The following is a 19814-nucleotide window of genomic DNA, read 5'->3' on the forward strand; positions in this document are numbered from 1 at the left end:
ACATCTCGCTACCACATTACTAAGGGTCATTTATAACAGTTTCTTTTATCCTGTACATTACGTCCAGCTGCCAGGAAGAAACTACAAAGCCTACCAAGAGGCAAAAACAAAATTTGAAAAGATAGAGCAAGCAAGCATCAGAATCTGCCGTGGAGGGGATGTTGGAACGGTTAGATGAGGGATTTAAATGTATGAATATATATTTTTGCTCAGGGCACTAATGGACAGGTTAGACAGCATCCAAAAGCAGATGGGAAATGTAAGCAGAGATGAGAATCCTAAGAAAGAACCAAAAAGAAGAAATGCCAAGGAAAAAACCCAACTTAAGAGAAACAATGCCTTTGATGGGCTTATTAGTAGGCCGAACACAGTCTAGGGAAGAATCCCTGAGCTATAAAATATAACAATAGAGTCCCCAAAAGTTGAAAAGCAAATAGAACAAAGAATTAAAAGAAAAAAAAAAACTTAACAGAATATCCAAGGTCTGTCGGACAATGAAAGACGTAACATGTACAAAATGGGAATATCAGAAGAACAAGAAACGGAAAAAGAAACAGAAGAAATCTTCGAAGCAAAAATGACTGGGATTTTTCCCAAATTAATGTCAGATATCAAGCTAAGTCCAGGAAGCTCAGAAAACAAGCAATATAAATGCCAAAGAAAACTACACACAAGCATATCATTTTTAAACTACAGAAAATCAAAGATAAAATAAAAGATCCTGAAGGAAGCCAAAGGGGGAAAAAAAACCTCCTTATCTCTAAGGAACAAAGATAAGAGTAGTAGCTGACAAGCCGGAGCTCATCAATATTAAAACCCTCTACTTGTACAAAAGACCATATCAAGAGGATGAGAAGATGAGCAGCTCACGGGAGGAAATATTTCCCCAAGGCACATCTGATAAACGACTGTCATCCAACGTATACAAAGAAGTCTTAAAAGTCAACAATAGGAAAAACAATTTGATTCAAAGATGGACCAAACACCTTAGCAGACCCTTGACCTAGGAAGACCTACAGCTGGCCAGTGAGCATGTGAAGACACTCTGTGTCATGTGGCGTCGGGGACACGCAGATCGTAAAAACAAGAAGGTGCCAGCAAGTGCTTACTGGGGTGGCTCAAATCCAGAACAGTGAAAACCCTAAGTGCCCCTGAGGATGCGGAGCGGTAGGGACGTCCATGCATTGCTGGTGGGGATGCACAATTGTACGGCCACTTTGGAGGACAGTTGGGTGGTTTTTTAGAGAATTGAACATCCGTTCACCATGTGACCCAGCTACCCCACTGCTTGGTATTTCACCAAAAGAATTGAAGACTTCTGTCCACACGGACCCCTGGACATCGATGTTTTAGGAGCTTTATGCGTAACTGCCAAAATGTGCAAACAACTCCGTGTCCTTCAGCGGTAGGTGGGCGCCCTGTGGCACGTGCAGACCGCCAGGCAGTCCCTCACTCAGCACTGAAGGCAGGAGCTCTCCCGCAGGATGTGACAGGACGGTGGACCGTCCTACCACGTGAGCTGAGCCAGCTTAGGAAGCCTCCATATAGGATTCCAGCTATGTGGCCTTTAGAAAAGGGAAAAGCATGGAGACGGTAGAAAGATCAGTTGTCTGATGGGGATGGAGGTGGGGAAAAGGCAGAGCACAGAAGATTTTTAGGACAGTGAGATGTTCTCCGTGATGTTATAATGATGGCCTTGCGTCATCATAGCTTGTCCAAGTCCATGGGAGTTACAGCACCAAGGGTGAGCCCCGAGGTCAACCGTGGACTCTGGGTGATCAGGACGTATTGACCCAGGCTCAGTCTTAGGGGAAAATACGCTGTTCCATTCTGGTGGGTGACGATGATGATGGAGGAGGCTGTCCACGGCGGGGGGCAGAAGGTACAGAGGAAATCCCTGTGTTTTTCTCTCAGTTCTGTTGTGAAGTTAAAATTATCTAAAAAAATAAAGGCCTTTAAAGAAAAGAAAAACATGTTCACAAAACTACAGCCCTCGTCTTAGTGACGTGAATTAAGGATTAACTGCCCTCAGAGGGTATCTCCCTGTCTTCGGTGAATACTGCTCTTTAACATCGTATTTTTCAGGCTGTTTACACCAGCTGACTTTATTTTAGCAATGAGACATATAATTTTAATGCATCTAAACACAGATGTGCTATTTTATCATATAAAACATATTTCAACATGATTAAAATAGCCTTTCTTTAATTAAAAACAATGTCCTCTTTATTTTTTTATTACCATGACCAACAGATAGCGAGACTCTCCAACACTTCTTCCCCACTGATCCCTATCATCGCCTCCCTTCTGTTCTTTGGCTCTTGCTTTAGAAATAGGTTGTAAGAAGCAAATTTTATCTCATAGAATAGAGTGTTGCTAACATTCATATATGTTCAAATTTGGAAACAGGCTGCCATACACACACACACACACACACACACACACACACACAAAAGGGTGAGTATTTAGACTCTGAGAGGATAGAACAAAAGGGTGGATACAATTTATCATGATTTTGTGGAAGAAATCCGTATAGTTGGGTAAAGCCGAAAGCAAGGCTTTAATGTTAAAATATCTGCAGACGGGTTCTAGGCTAGGTGTTTGACTCAAATTATCCCATCATGTTTCCACCCAGGAGAAATATCATTATTTTCATTTATTCATAAAATGGAGAGGATCAAATATCTCAAGCGATTGCCTCAAGGTCATGGGCAAAGGAGGTGGCAGAGTTGGGACCCCAAAGGTCACGCCTATTTAGCTCTTTTTTTAATTGGAAGATCTCTGTGAAAAAAATATGAAAATGTGCGTGCCGTTCACACTTAATTCTTAGCACCTAATGCAATGCATTGTCACCCCAAAGTATCTCTCTTCCAAATTCCATTTTTCGTGCAATAGAAGACCCAGATTCTCTGATCACTAAGGTCTCTGCGACTCCAGTCTGTAGTGCTGAGGTCTTTTCGGGGACCTTGTTGACCTTCGGCAGTTACTTTCTACACGGGCTGTGTGCCTTCGGGTTTGCACTCATCACATGGAGAATACAGACCCTGATGAGTGATGGAGCCTGTCACGGCCTGTACCTCCTTCTTATGACGACATTCTACTTTCTATTAATTTCTTTTTAAAAGACACTGAGCTTTATAGTGGTGACTTTTAACATAATTTTATAACAATTTTGGCAACCGCCTCATTTTTCCTTTCGAAATTTCAGAGCATATTTATTTCTGCACAAAGAGTTGCTTCTGTTTAAGATATTTCTGGAAAGCAGATATGTTACTGATTCAAAATAAAATGTGTTGCTGATGGGGAAGTTGCTGTGTTAGAGTAGAATAAATGACAAACTGAAGGAAAATCGTGATTTTTTATATGTATTTGGGGGGATATGTAGCATAATATTGATTTATATATACATTACACTTTTAAAGTATTTTTGACTTAATATAGAATATCATGGCCTTGTCATGAAATAAAATAACTTCTAAACTTTTATTTAGAAAGTTTATTTTGGGGCACCGGGATGGCTCCGTAGTTGAGCATCTGCCTTCAGCTCAGGGCCTGACCCTGGGGTTCTGGGATCGAGTCCTACATCTGGCTCCCCGCAGGGAGCCTGCTCTTCCCTCTGCTGGTCTCTTTCTCTGTCTTTCATGAATAAATAAATAGAAAAAAAAGGAATGTTGTACTAAATTATTATTATTATTAATTATTATTATTAAATTGCTTTTACTCAGCTTACAATGATGTGTAGTCCAGCTTTATCTAAATAGCTATTGTGAAACTTTTTTTTTTAAGATTTTTTAAAAGATTTATTCATTCATTTATTGAGAGTGCAAGCAGGGGGAGAGGCAGAGAGAGAGGGAGAAGCAGACTCTCCACTGAGCAGGGAGCTTGAGTCGGGGCTCCACCCCAGGACCCTGAGAGCATGACCTGAGCCAACATCAAGAGTCAGACACTAACTGGCTGAGCCCGCCAGGACTCCCACGGTAAGGCTCCTAAAACAATGCTAACTAACCAGAAGAATGGTAACGACTCCCCGGCCGGGCCATATTTCCAACATCACATCCCGTCCTCCTTGGGAAGACACCGTGTTCATTGTGTGTCCCTGTCCACGTACTCAACTGATGCCGTCCTGCCTTCCTTAGACTATGTATCCGGGTTGAGGGATAAATGTGACACAGCACAGCAACACACGATGAAACATCGGGGCCTAGGTTGTCAACTAAATAGAGGCTCCTGGAAAGAAACTCTAAGAAAGTCACCATCTCCTTCTGGGGGACGGAGGAGGCCACACAGGCTGGGGTACACTGAATCAGACCCAAATAGTGAGGCTGCTCCGGGTGCCTGACTGCCGGGGCCTCCGCCCTCGCCCAGGGTGAGCTCTGTCTGCCTGGGTAAACTGCGTCTTTCTTCGTGGAGCTAGAGGAAAGCATTTCTTTTAATCATTATTTTTAAACTTAAGTTTTCTTGTGCCTGTTTACAAATTCCAGTACTTCAGTTCCTCTCTCTGAAACAAAGACTATATTAGTCTCTCTTTTCTATAATCGGTGTTAAGGTTGGGTTCTGAGTCACTGTAAAAGAAAAAAAAAAAACGCTTTTAAAATCTCTCCTAAGATAATAAATACGTGAACATTTTCGTACAGTCAGGAAGTAGATGACAAATTAATTTTGTGTGACTCTTCAGGCAAGGCCTCCATGTCAAGCCTGTTCTTAAGATGATTTAGAGGTGACTTGAAATAGCTAAATTTCAGTTTTATTTCTTTAGCTGGGTTCTCTCATCTCCTGAGCAAAGGTGGGTTATAAATTCATACCTGGTGAATGTCTGAATTTGCTGTTTGATATGAAAGTCAGAAGTTTCTCAATAATTTGCCCAAATCTTTGACTTCGAGGCCCGATCCCAGGCGCTGTTTCCTTACATGAGTCTAGATCTCGCTAAATCACGTCTCCTGTCCACGGTCTCCAGAGCTCCCTACAAGCTCCAGACTAGGAAAGCAGGGACTTATCTCTTGCCTTCATCTTGCACCTCAGAGGCTCCCTGAATGGGACTCGCTCTTCTCGGCCACCTGCCTCATTCTCTCACGACAACGTCTCTTCACCGTATCAACTCTATCGCCAGGCCTGCTGGTACTTTACCTCCTGTCCCCTTACATCTTTCTGGGAGTCATCATTCTCGTTGCCGCCATCATAGTCCAAGCTACCATCATTTCTTATCAAGGCCAATTAACTGTTTCCCCTACATCCCCTCTGCCCCCCCCCTCCAATATACTCTTCATATTGGAACCAAAGTGATCATTTCAAAACTGAAATCTGGTCATGTTAACTACTACCCAGGTGGAACACCACTGAATGCTTCCCTGTTGCTCATAGGATGAAAACCCAAGTCCTAACTGTGGTTTACATGCCCGAAGGTGAGCATTTCTCTAGCCCTCTCACTGCACCATGACCACAAGGACTCTCTCCTACAATTTCATTTACGTAGGCTGTTCCCACTGCCTGGAATCCTCCTTCCCCACCTTTCCCCTCATCGGGTTCAGCCTTCATCATCCTTTGGTTTCCACCTCCAGACTCATGCCCACAGAGCAAAGTGGGCTTGAGCTCAACTCAGGACCAGTACCTTGTGATATGCTCCACACAGCATCGTATTTATTTTCTTTAAAGGGCTCATTTGTTCTATTAGCTTGTCTCCTCTTACTTTCATCAATGACACTCCACGAATTGGGGCCTGTTGTTAACCACAAGTATCTCCCTAATGCTTCACATAGTATTCGGTCCAGGGTATGAGCTCCATAAATATCTGTTAAATAAATTAATGTTTTTCTCCCAGGATTTCTCCATTACCAGTGGTTGCTCATACCTGCCCTGTATGTAAACTCCCGTTACTCCTTTTGCACCCAACTAATCCCAGGATTGACAGAGTAATTCCAGAAGCCCTGGATACTGGGAAAACAGTTAAAAGTTCCTACCACTTTGACTGAGAACCAGCCCTGGCTCCCCTGTGCTTCACAACTGAGGCGTCCGCTCAGTGCCATTAAGATGAGTAGAAGGCAAACTGAGACATCTTCCTCTTTGTTGTTATTTGTGAATCTAGACAAAATACTAATACCAATAACTCTACTAATAATGTCATTCTATAGTCTTCATTTTGCCAAGACAGACAAATCAACTGAGCATCAGCTTTACAATATATGAGTAAGGTTTTCAATTTAAATAAAATAAATTTAAGAAAAATAAATTTCTAAAACTGCAAATAACATTTAAAAGAGAAAATAAAGCTTCTCTGACAAAGAAACATAAGTAGAAATAGCTGATATCTCTTTGGAATTGTTGAAAGGTCGCTGACCTAACCATGTAAGTATCATGTTTATCTAAATCTAAATTATAGAGAACATAGAAAGATAAATACAAATTAAGCAATGTAAAAAAAAATCAATCTAGTAAAAAGGAGTATTAAGAAAACCATATAATTAAATGGAGATAAACTCAGAAAAGATAAACCACAAAATGAGTTGCAACTGGTAGGAAATATTTAAGATAAACAAAAGAAACAATTTTAATTATGAGATACAGAAATGATAAACAGTACTGTCTTCTTTAAAGAGTTGAAAATTGATTGAATAGATAATGGTTAGAGGCAGAAATTTTTATCCTTCTTTGGCTTCATCTTAAATTCAAGAATAATCAATTAACTGAAACACGTGTCTCCTCAGATAAGAATTAAAAAAGGAAACTCACCGTAAAAGTGGCACAGGGGAAGACAAAAGTCTTTAAAGACGTAGTGAATTCTTTCATGGAGGTCTTTCCCACAAAGAAAGATTTTTAGTAACATATAGAATATGGAAAGAGCAATGACTTGCTTTAAGGAAAGTGTAACTATTCATTAAGAAGCAGCAACAACAGAGCCTCGATGAAATGGAACCACGTCTGTGTCGTTCTACAGTTCGGAAGGCCGCTGTTCAAGGAAAACTGAGAACTTCCTCAAGGTCATACTATATTCCTGTCGATTTAACTTCGGTAAGAAAAGATCCCTGTTTTCTGATCCATTAGAGAAGTCAGGTTCAATTTTACTTGTGATAAATATAGATCTGGAACGTCTGTGCATGTGAGCTATTAAACACTTGGACAGACGTAGGATTAGGATATTGGAAGGGTTCGGCTCATTACAGAGAGATTCACAATAAGCACATCCCTACGACGGGAGTCATGAATCTTCCATAATTGCAATTTGAATTATTCCCTCACTTTAATTTTTATGTCAGTTACTGAACACTTTCCTAATGAGTTAATTAAGTATGATTTCATTTGTTGGACATATTTTAATAAATTCCACCATGTGCTGAGAATCATACCAGAGTCTAGTCCGAGTAGATTCCAATAAAGACAAGTCCACATTTTAAGCAGTCTGTTTTGGATTTAGTGATTATACAAAATTGTTTGCACGAAGAATGATAAAACTTGAATGAATTAACATTTACAAATACATGCATTTGTAATGCATATTGTTGGTCAGCGTGTACACTTGTCCTCTTTGGCAATACTGAAGAATTGGATAATCCCTAGGATATCTATAGGATCACATCTCATGATTTTTTTTTTTCACATCTCATGATTTAAATAAAGAATCATGAAGGATACTCTGCATGTCTAGAGACATCTTAAGATGAAGATCTACTCATCAATACTTCTCAGTTCTTGAGGGCTGAAGTCAAATCCACATCATTTGGGGAACCTCCTCTAACTAGACACTCCCTTCCAGGTTGAAACATTGCTTATACTTTAGTTCTGCTTTTTTTTTGTGTGTGTGTGTATCTATATTTATATTTTATTGTTTTAAGTGCATGATCAGATTATTTTCTTCTTGGGTCCAACATTTCTGCATTAGATAGAAGTATATGAAATGACTTGTGGTTCTTACTAAATTCACAGAGAAATTTGCAAAATAAGTTACATATTTATTTTATATTTTGCCTCAGATATTACTTCAACTGTAGTCTAACTTCTAAATTTACTTTGGATTGTAAATATAATATAGTTCCTTTTCAGTTATTTCCATTGTCATTTGTAACTTATTTTATGGAATCGATATTCAGGCATTATCATAAATCAAAATTCTGTCAAATATTAACTTATAACTCTTTGTTCTTTTAGCTTTATTGAAATCTTTTCTGACTTATGAAAATATAAACCTACCGATGAACTTAATTTATCTGCCTAACAATTCGCTTTTTACAGGCACACTTCAGAGATACTGCAGGCTTTGTTTGAGATCGTCTTAATAAAATGAATGTCACAATAAGGCAAATCAAGAGAGTTTTTTGGTTTCCCAGTGCATATATAAGCTGTTTACACCATGCTACAGCCAAATAAGTATGCAATAACGTTATGTCTAAAAAAAGCAATGCATATAACTTAACTAAAAATTACCTTTTTGCCAGGAAATGCTAACCATCATCTGAGCTTTTAGCATTTACAGTCAGAGATCACAGATCATCATAACATAAAAAAAGGTTGAAAATATTAACCCCGTGAGGCCTCGGGCACTGAGGGGGGCACTTGACAGGATGAGCACTGGGTGTTATACTATATGTTGGAAAATTAAACTCCAATAAAAAGATACACACACACACACACACACACAAAAAAAAAAAAGGTTGAAATATTGTGAGAATTACCAAACGTGTCAGAGACAGGAAGTGAGCAAATGCTATTGAGAAAATGGCACCAGGAGACTATTTCAACACCAGGTTGCCACAAACCTTTAATTTGGGGAAAAATCTACAATATCTGAAAAGTGCAATAAAACAAAATGTAATAAAACATAATATGTTTATATATATCTAAAAAGAGGCAAAATTGCGCCTGAACAAACTCGACTGTGTGTGAACACAACGACAGATCTACATCCTCGGACCCAGAACAGTGACAACTATCCCCGAGTGTTGGTGATGACTCGGAAAGAGGTCATGGATTTTTTGCCCTTTCTGACTTATGAAGGTTCGTTGTTTTGTCATTTTCTTTCTGTTTAGAGAACTTCCTGTGTCATTATTTTAGGATTGCTCTGCTGGTGACAATTTCCAATTTTCCTTTATCTGACAATGTCTTCATTTTCTCTTTATTATTGAAAAGTATTTTGGGTGGGTAACAGATTTTTGGCTTGACGGTTTATCTCTTTTAGACCTGAAAATTGTGATACTACCTCTGTCTAGCTTCTGTCATTTCTGTTAAGGGATCCAAGCCCTTGTGGTTGATTTTTCCCTCCAGGTAAATTGGCTTTTCTCTCTCACTGTTTCTCCTTTTTAATTCTCAAAAGTTTGACCATGATGCATCTCTATGTGGATTTCTTTGAGTTTATCCTCTTTGGATTACAGCTAGCTTCCTGGATGTGTAGGTTTATATCTTTTGCCAAATTTGGACATTTTGAGCCATTACTTCTCCAGGTCACTGAGGCCCTGTTCTTGCTTTCTCTCTCAGTCTATTTAATCCTTGTTGATCAGATTAGGTGATTTCTACTGTACTATCTTCCAGTTCACTGATTTGTTCTACTGTCTCCTCTATTATGCTACCAATCCCATTCATTGAGTTTATAATTTAAGTTATATTATTTTTTAAGCCAAAAATTTTCATTTGGTTCATCTTCATAACTCTCATATCATGGTTGAGACTTTCTACTTTTTTCAAGTATATTTACAATTGCTAGTTGAAGGATTTTTATGATGGCTGCTTAAAAATCACTGTAAGATAATCTTCACATTTATTCCATCTGAGTGTGGGCCTGTATTGATTACCCCTTCTTTATGAATTTGAGGTTTTCTTCTTTTTTGATATCACAAGTGACTTTCAGTTATAACTTGGGAATTTTGGATATTATATTTCAAAACTCCAGATCATATTTAAATGCATTTAACTTGTGTTCACTTCAGCAGCACATATAAATGCATTTTAGCTGGCTTCCTCTGACACCATTCTAGCAAAAATGTGTGTGTTGGGGGGCGGTGCCACTTTGTTATTGCTGATGGGAAATAGACATCCCAGTTTTTCATTTTCCCCAATCAGATGCTGGTGACATCTGGGGATGAGGGGAGGGGAGACCTTATTGCTCATTGTTGGTAGGAGTTTGGGCTCCCCACTGATAGCTCTCTCACTAGGAGAAGCAGCAATGCTTCATTGCAGCTCCCCATGTGACCTCCACTGACACCTCAGAGGGAGTATCCTTGTCAATGCTGGAAAATAGTAAAAGAAGTGATTCTCCACTAGGCCTTCTCTCTCTTTTTTTTTTTAAGTTTTATAATTGATTTAATAGCATAATTGATATATAAAACCTGCACATATGTAATGTGTACAAGTTGATGAGTTTGGAGATATAGAAACACTCATTATACCATCACCACAATTAAGGTAATAGACGTATCCAACATCTCCCAGGGTTTCCTGTGTTCCTTTTTTCTGTTTGCTTTTTTTTTTTTTTGCTTTTGTGTGTGTGTGTGTGTGTGTGTGTGTGTGTGTATGTGCGTGGTAAGAACACTCAACATGAGATCTAGTTTCTTAATGGATTTTCACGATATGTGTGGTCAATTATAGACATGAGATATGTAAACTTCACATTATTGTTATCATTATTACCTCTCACATTATTAAAAATACAAGTATCCATGAGGATGTAGGGAAATTGGAGCCCTTACACACTGTGTGAATGTAGAATGCTGCAGCCATTATGGAAAAAACACTATGGAGATACCTTAAAAAATTGAAAATAGAAGTACCAAATGACTAGCATTCCTACTTTGGGGCATATATATAAAGAAATTGAAATCAAGATCTCAAAGAGTTATTTTCATCTCCGTGGTTCATGATGGCACTATTCATAATAGCCAACATATAGAAACAACCCAAATGTCCATCAATAGATTCATAGATAAAGAAAATGTGATGTATACATACACAGAGTATCATTTAGCCATTAAAAAAATAAAAAGAAAGAAAAAAGAAAAGAAAAGAAAAGAAAAGAAAAGAAAAGAAAAGAAAAAAGAAAAGAAAAGAAAGAAAAGAAAAAATCCTGCCATTTGCAAAACATGGATAAGTTGGAAAACATTATGCTAAGAGAAATAAGCCAGTCACGGAAGGGCAAGTGCTGCACGATTCCACTTATATGAGGTATCTAAAGTGGTTAGACTCATAGAAGCAGAAAATGCAATAGTGTTTCCAGAGGTCAGGACGGGGGTCGGGATGAGGGGTGGTAATTCAGTGGTTATAAAGTTTTAGTGATGCTAGAGGAATAAACTCCCCAGATGCGCTTCACTAGGTTTCTCTTGACACTAATGGGGAGGGACAAGGGTATCTCATTACTGCAGGTGGGGCTGGAAGTCCAGGCTTCCTGTGGTCTCCACTGACATGAGGGCGGTTGGTATTCAGGGTGCCCTTTTCAGCCGGTGGTAGTAAAAGCCTCAGCTTTCTCCTTGGCTTTCTGTGACACCATCCTGGCGGAGGCATTTCGGTGGCTCCCTCTAGCTTGATGATGGTCACTTTACTGGAGTGGATTGAAGTGGTGCCATAGTTTTTCTGTGCTATTTGGCTGGAATAAGGTGATAATTGTCCAAAAGATTTTTGTCCTCCTAGGTTGGCCCTCTCCTGAACTTTTGGTCTTAGAATACAGGCTTTTGGGAGGGGTGTGTGTGTGTGTGTGTGTGTGTGTGTGTGCGTGTGTGTGTGTGCGTGTATGTGTGTGTGTGAACCCACTTGGCATTTCTAGGTTGCCACCTTCTTTATATATGAAGGAAAATGAAAACACAAGGAACTCATTGCCATGTCATTCCTTGAATTCCAAGGCCCCTAGCCAGTCTGTCATCTTCTCTTTGCTTTTCAGTCTTCATAAGTTTGTTTTATATATAAAGGCCAAGACTTTTAGTTGTACTTAATGTGAAAACTAGGGGGAAAGTACGTGTGCTCTATCTCCCCAGAAACGGAACTCCTTTCTCCCTTTAATCTCTTAAAAAAAAACAATCTATTATGAAAAATGTTGTCACCATAGTGCAAGATCTTATTGTCAATAATTCTGCTGGAAATTCATTCCACATAATTCAAACAAATGTTAACTTAAGCAAGACTTAAAACTCTGCTGCCACTTGGGTCTCAGAAACAAACTGACTACCTGATAAAGAGGGTTTTGGGGGTGGGGGCGGTACAGGTATTTCACTCTTACTGTCCATAGTTTTAGTTAATTAATTAATTAGTTAGTTAATTTTTACTAAAGGGAAAACTGAGGCACTGTCTCACTTTTTGCATCATCTGGGCATCGTACCGGGTCACCAAGACTTCTCAAAGGTCACCCAGAGCAAGGTAGCAGTCTCACCCACAACTTGCCTGGATTCCCGGGACGTCCCGCAGCTGCCTCACGGGGCAGAATTCACTCGGAGCATCTGGTGCTTTCAGTGCATTTACGTCTTCTGAACGACCATGACCTCTAGGCTGCACCCAAGTCTTCCCTCGTCTATACCCCGGGCAAAACTGTCAAAGCAGCGTCCCTGATGTTCCGCTTTCATTGTGTCTTTTCTGTCCATACAAATTTGATGACTTGTTATGACTCACAGGATGAAGTTCAAGTCCTTTAGCCCAGTTTGAAAAGATCATATTCTGATTTAATTCTACTTCCAGCATGTTCAATGCTCCTCTCTACAAAATTTTTCTTCTGACAAAATGTCTAGCTCATCGCCTCCATATTTTGTTTTACATCTTTGATAGTCACATTCTTTTCTATTAGAGTATCTCAATTAATCCCTTTTAACTATATTAATTTATGTTAAATAAATTTAGTTAGTTCAAACCTTAGGGAAGAGAACAGTGATAATTCCTATATTCACAATCCAGGTGTCCTTCTAAATGTCGGTGACATTTCCTCCTCTTCAATAAACATTCTATAAACAAAAAACCTTATATGATTTATATTCTTTCTTGTTACAGAAATGGTGGCTTATGGATGTGCAGGTGGCTCAGCGGTTTAGCACCCCCTTCAGCCCAGGGCGTGACCCCGGGGTCCTGGGATCGAGTCCTGCATCGGGCTTCCTGCATGAAGCCTGCTTCTCCCTCTGCCTGTGTCTCTGCCTCTCTCTCTCTCTCTTTCTGTGTCTCTCATGGGTAAATAAATAAAATCTTAAAAAAAAAACATGTAATTTAGAAATCCACCCTCTATCAATGCTTGAAAAGGTAACTTCATTTATTTTTTTTATTATATGGAATTTAATTATATGGATTCATTAAATTTTATGTCCCTACTTATCTGTATCTTTTACTAATCTGTTTCTACAATCTCTTCTCTCTTCTCTTCTCTCTCTCTCTCTTTTTAATCATTCTTTTTCTTTCTTATCTCCATGTGTGCCTGGGTATTTTATTATTAAAAATTAGAAATTGTGTAGAAACAATTTAAAATAATATAAAGAGGCATTGATTTATTTTTTCCATTAGAGATAATTTACTTTGCCTCTAATAGGCATCTAGGAGCATCAGCATTTCAGATTGTCCTCAATCTAATTAGAAATTGAAATTAGAAATTTGGCTTTGGTCTCTGCAGGAACCTGTTATAGATACGCTCTTCATAATATGGTAACATCTCGGGCTTACAGTCCCAGAGCACAACTACCTTTCTAGCTCCCACCTCGACTCGATCACACAGACTCACACACACCCTGCCAAGTGGACCCACTCCATTCTTTGTCGTCCTCACTTAATGAGTCTATCTAAAGGTCATCTAAATCTCTGGTCAGCTTTTTTTTTTTAAGATTTTCTTTATTCATGAGAGAAAGAGAGAGAGAGAGAGAGAGGCAGAGACACAGGCAGAGGGAGAAGCAGGGTCCATGCAGGGAGCCCGATGCAGGACTCGATCACAGGACCCCAGGATCAGGCCCTGGGCCAAAGGCAGATGCTCAACCACTGAGCCACCCAGGCTGCCCTCTGGTCAGCTTCTCATGCTCAATCTCCTCAGCCACTTTTTGTGACTTTAGTACATGGAAACCCTACAAATCCTTCTAATTCTTTAAATTTTACTTTTATTTTCATATCATTCTTAGTAAGGAGCTGGATCTAAATTATCTAGTTACTGATTAACCAAAACTCAAATCTTAGACATCATTTTTTTTCCTGTTTTTTATGACTTTCACAAAAACATCTTTATAATCTCATGTATGTATGTGTATTGGGAGTGTCGGTGTATGTGTCTGTGTGTATGTGAGTGGATTTTTTCAGGTTTGTTTTAGGAATGACATTTGAGGTGATAACTTTATATATTAATCCACTATTTCTTTTTTAAAATATTTTTATTTATTATTTATTCACAGGAGACACAGAGACACAGGCAAAGGGAGAAGCAGGCTCCCTGCAGGAAGCCTGATGCGGGACTCGATCTCGGGACCCCGGGGTCATGCCCAGAGCCAAAGGCAGACAGATGCTCAACCACTGAGCACCCAGGCGTCCCTTAATCCACTATTTCTTTAGACATTATTGATTCCCTATTTTAGAAAATAAGTAGAATATATTTACTTTCTTCCATCTCCCATCATTAATTTCCAACATTCGATTTCTTTAGATTATGCATTTTCAGTATTTCCTATTTATCTTTTCGATATATGTATGCTGGTATACTTGATTGAGCTCAAATGATAAATAAGCTCAAGTGCCAGATTTTTACTTGTGGCATTTAAAGATTTAAAAAAAAAAAAAGTTGTGCTTATATGTTCTAGGATGTTTTTCAACCTTTCCTCACAACTATTCTCAGGCAAAATTTCTGTGTTATCAGGTTCTATAGTATCGGAGTTACAAAGTGCCTTCAGTTCTGACAACAATTCTAAGTTCAGGGGTTCCTACAACCATAGTTAGTTCCAACAACGCACTAGGAGGATTTGTTGAATTCAGTGAAAGCTACCAGACACATTGTTATGATTTATCACAGGTAAAGGACACAGATTAAAATTAGATAGCAAAAAAACAAATAATTAGACAGCAGTCAGAGTCCAGCAAAGTCCACGCGGAGCTCGCAGTTGTCCTCTCCTCACAGTCATGGATGGTGCTTTCCTTCTATTTATACGACAACACATACGACAATATTGCCAAACTGCCAAGTGCGCCCGAGCTTTGGTGTCAAAAGTCTTGTTGGGGCTCAATCCATGTGACCCACTGGCCACACTGGAGTCGGTGGGGTGTGTCCGTATGTGCCATCGATGGCCCAGCACAGCCTCCTCCAGTCTCTCTGGAGGTGGAGAGACACGGAATGACTCAAAGCCCCTCCCGTAAACCACATCGTTGGCATCTCCCAAAGCCACCAGGTAAATAAACAAACTTTTATCATGCACGAAATTCCAAAAGTTAAGAAACAATCTACCAAAAGTGGAGGGCAAAGGGCAGATCCCCTCGTGGGCAGCGTCCAAGTCTTTACTACACACGGTTCTCAAAACATGATCTCAAAATCTATTTCCGTTTTGCACCAAAGTCTATGACTTTTCTCAGGAGTCATTTTACTATAGATGTCCCGCTCATGGTTGATTTGGCTCCAAAGCAGCTCCTTAAGAAAATGCAATTTAGGGTTGGGGTCAGGGCTAGGGTTCGGCTCCAGGCAGTCCACTTGCACTCTGGCTGCTGCCCCAGCTGTAAACCTACTGATCAGAGGAGCTCCTTACACCCACCCCTTGTGGAGAAGGCCGGCCCCACAGCAGTAGGCCATGAGCAGCAGACATGAGGGACTCCACGGCCATTACATGATGCAGCAGGGCCAAAATATACACGTATGTATTTTATACTTACACTTAAATGATACTCTTAAATTATATATTTGCATAATTACTGTGTCCGTTTCTTATGGAGAGTATAGAAGATACTCATTACCCTCTAGTGTTAAATATTAGAGGAGCAAAAGTCCGTTTCCCCTCTATAGGTTGTTTGACCTCTCTGCCTAGTTAACAAATAGGTTTCATCTTCGAATTTTAAATCTAGTAAAATTACTAAGACGTATGTAAGAATTAGTGGTACTTTGCCAGTTCTTTCCCGGATGGAATTTAACTTTTTTAGCCCGTAGATTCAAGTCTTTTATTATTGGGCCTTTTTATTTATTTATTTATTTATTTATTTATTTATTTATTTATTTATTTATTGAGTGTGTGCGTGCATATGAGTGAGGGAGAGGGGAAAGTGGGAGACGGAGAGAGAGCATCGGAGCAGGCTTCACACCCAGCACGGAGACAAATGTGGGCTCAGTCGCACAACCCTGAGACCATGACCTGGGCCAAGGTCAAGACTTGGACACAACCAACTGAGCCACCCAGGCATCCAGACCGTTTTCTTAAGTGATATAACCAGTACCTGAATTTCTTAGTTGGGGTTTCCCAGCAATGCGTAGATTAACAGTATTTTGATAATCTGTGTTGATTATAATCTCAAAATCTTTTTCACATTTTGTTCATTTGCTATGTGCATATTAGTTATATTTTTGTATTATTTGTCAATCATAATGTCAAAATCCCTTTTCACTTTTTGTTCACTTCTATTATATTCCATTCAATTGTCTGACTCCTATTTTCACCAGATCTTCATGAGTTCATATATTTGATATTCATTATTGTCATGTTTTATTTTAGCACTTCTTATTTTATAAGATCTTCATCTAAAACTTCATTTTTGGGGGCGCCCGGGTGGCTCAGCAGTTGAGCGTCTGCCTTTGGCCCAGGGTGTGACCCCTGGGTCCCGAAATCGAGTCCCACATCGGGCTCCCTGCATGGAGCCTGCTTCTCCCTCTGCCTGTGTCTCTGCCCCTCTCTGTGTCTCTCATGAATAAATAAATAAAATCTCTTTTAAAAAATAAATAAAACTTCATTTCTTTCTAATTTTCTGATAAATCACTTTTGAACTTCTTTGTGTTCTTGTTTGATAAAGAAAATTCTTACAATTTTTATGACTAAATTTAAATAAATACATTTGGTCACACTTTCATCTGTTCCACAGCAAATTTTGCTGCCAATTTTTCTTCTACTACCATTTTTTTTTCATACACAGTTTTACATGTGTCCATATTTTGGGGGAAACATTTGAATGTTGTTTATGATTGAATAATGTATAATCTTGCTGGACCAGCTCCCTTCAGGAGGTTCTTGTCAGAACGAGGACCCTAGTCCAGATTAATCAGAATTCCCTTCAAGCCACCGTGTCCGTGTGTGCACAATCAATATTTTTGTCGTTTCTTTCTTCCCAGCAATCCAGGACAGCGCATAAGGGTGCTGCTCCCATGAGACTTCCCTCTCTCCTGCTGGAATAACTCCCTTTGGAGTTACAGATTTTTACCTTTCATGGTAAACCCTGCCTTCTGGTTTCTTCTTGACTTCATGTTACCTGAGTCCACAAAGTTCTCATATTAGCCCCCTTTTCTTCTTAATGTTTTAAAAACTAGCAAACAGACAAAACTTTGGGGGGCGCCCGGGTGGCTCAGTGGGTGAGCAACTGCCTTCCGCTCAGGTCATGATCTCAAGGGCCTGGGGTCCTGGGGTCCAGCCCCGTGTTGGGCGCCCTGCTGGGGGGGAGCCTGCTTCTCCCTCTCCCTCTGCCCTCCTCCCTGCTTGTGCTCGCTCTCTCGCTCTTGCCTCAAATAAGTAAATTTTAAAAAATCATCAAAAACCTTTCGGTTTTATGTATCAGAAATTCCAACCTGGCACCATTCCGTCCTGTGTTCTATTCAGTATTATCTGTTCAATCCTCCCTTCTCTGCGTGTCCATGACCCCAGTAGTAAGTGGTTTTCATTTTAATTTTACAGTTAGATGAAATTTGAGAAATGTGCATGATTATTTAACTATCAAAATGTGTACCATGCCCATCACTCCAAGTGCTCTCCCCTTGCTCTTGTATAGCCAGCCCGGCCACCCTGCCTCGAATCCTGACCCAGGGCAGCTACTAATTTCCTTCCTCCTACTCTAGAGACGGTGTGGACATTCTAGAATTTCACATAAATGGAACCATGCAATGACCGGGTGTACCTGGCTCCTTTCAGAATGCTTTTAAAATACTTCCATGTTATTAGGTTTATCAGTTTTTATTTCTTTTTATTGCTGAGTAGCATTTCATTGTATGAGTATAATTTGTTTATTCAGCTTTTGATGCACATTTGCATCGCTTACCATTTTGGGATATTATAAACAAAGTTATTGTTGTATAAACCTTTTATGGATATATATATATATACATATATATACTTTGATTTTTCTTGGATAAATTTCTAGGATATGTATGCTTGCCTTTAAAATAAACCTCTAGGGGATCCCTGGGTGGCTCAGCGGTTTAGCACCTGCCTTTGGCCCAGGGCGTGACCCCCTGGGTCCCAGGATCGAGTCCCACATCGGGCTCCCTGCATGGAGCCTGCTTCTCCCTCCTCCTGGGTCTCTCTCTGACTCTCTCTCTCTCTCTGACATGAATAAATAAAATCAAATATTGCAAATATTTAATATCTAAGACTTTTTTAGTCTTTCTGGTAGCTTACAGTGGTGTCTCACATTGTTTTGTTTTATAGTTCTTTGAAGAATACATATGTCAATTATCATTTTTGTGCTTATTAAACTTTTAGTCATACATTTCCTATCATGTATAAATGGGAAGTTGTAAGTTTTCCTCTCCAAATTGTAGCCATTTTATTTCTCTCCATTTTATTTCTCATCGTCGCCTTGTTATTTAACCAAGGCCTCCATGAAAGTTAAAATAGCAATAAAAGATTTCCGGGTAAGACAGCTGAGTAGGAGGCCCCTAAGCTCACCCTGTCCTGTGGATACAACCAGATGACACCCACATCAGTACGAATAACCAAGAAAGTCACCCAAACACTTGCAGAACAAACTCTCCGCAGAGAAATGCAGAGAGGAGGCCACACCAACATTGGTAGAAACTCGGTCAGGAACTGAGCAGACCCGTAGGACTATCCATGGGAGAGAGGCATGGAGAAAGGAGAGAAACAGATTCTCACCACGGGGGGCCCACAAAGGGGAAGATGAATTCCAGAACATTTGGTTTGGAAAACTAGAGGGGATGAATTTCAAGAGTTTTTACAATGAGCAGGATGTGAGATCACACACACACACACACGGGAATGCAACAATACTTTTAGCCTTAAAAAAAGAATGAAATCTTGGCACTTGCCACAACACGGATGGAGCTAGAGCTCACAATTCCAAGTAAAACGAGTCCGCTGGAGAAAGACAAATACTGCATGGCCTCACTTATATGTTGGATTAAAACAACAGCAACAGCAACACAAGGACAAAGAAAATAGAGACAAACGAGAAACAGCCCCTTCACCATAGAAAACGAACTGATGGTCACCAGAGGAGAGGTGGGTGGGGAGGTGGGGGAAGTAAGTAAAGAAGATTAAGAAGATTAAGAGGACGACGCTCATGATGATGAGCCCTGAGCGGCGTAGAGAGCCGGTGAGTCACTCCATGATGCACCTGCAGCTCCTCTCACAGTGTGTGTTGACTATACTGGAATTAAAACAAAACCTAATAAAACAACAACAAAATAGCAAAAAAAAAAAAAAAAAAAGTGGATATCACCGCCTTTTTCCAAATTTAGGGCGAGCTTTTTTCATTTCTCATCGCTGAATACAAGAACACTAGATTCTTATCAGATAGATGCCTTTTATCAAGTCGAGGAAGTGACTTAGTCGTGAATGAGTATTGAATGCAATGGAAGATGATCTCTGCAGCTGTTGAGATGGTCACTGGTTTTTGGCCTTTGTTAATGTGCTGACAATACTGTTTGATTTTTAGATGTTGTAAAGCCAGTATTTCTGGAATAAAACCCGCTATTTCATAAG

This window comes from Vulpes vulpes, chromosome 10, assembly GCF_048418805.1.
Source record: "Vulpes vulpes isolate BD-2025 chromosome 10, VulVul3, whole genome shotgun sequence".
In the NCBI taxonomy this organism is placed as follows: domain Eukaryota; kingdom Metazoa; phylum Chordata; class Mammalia; order Carnivora; family Canidae; genus Vulpes; species Vulpes vulpes.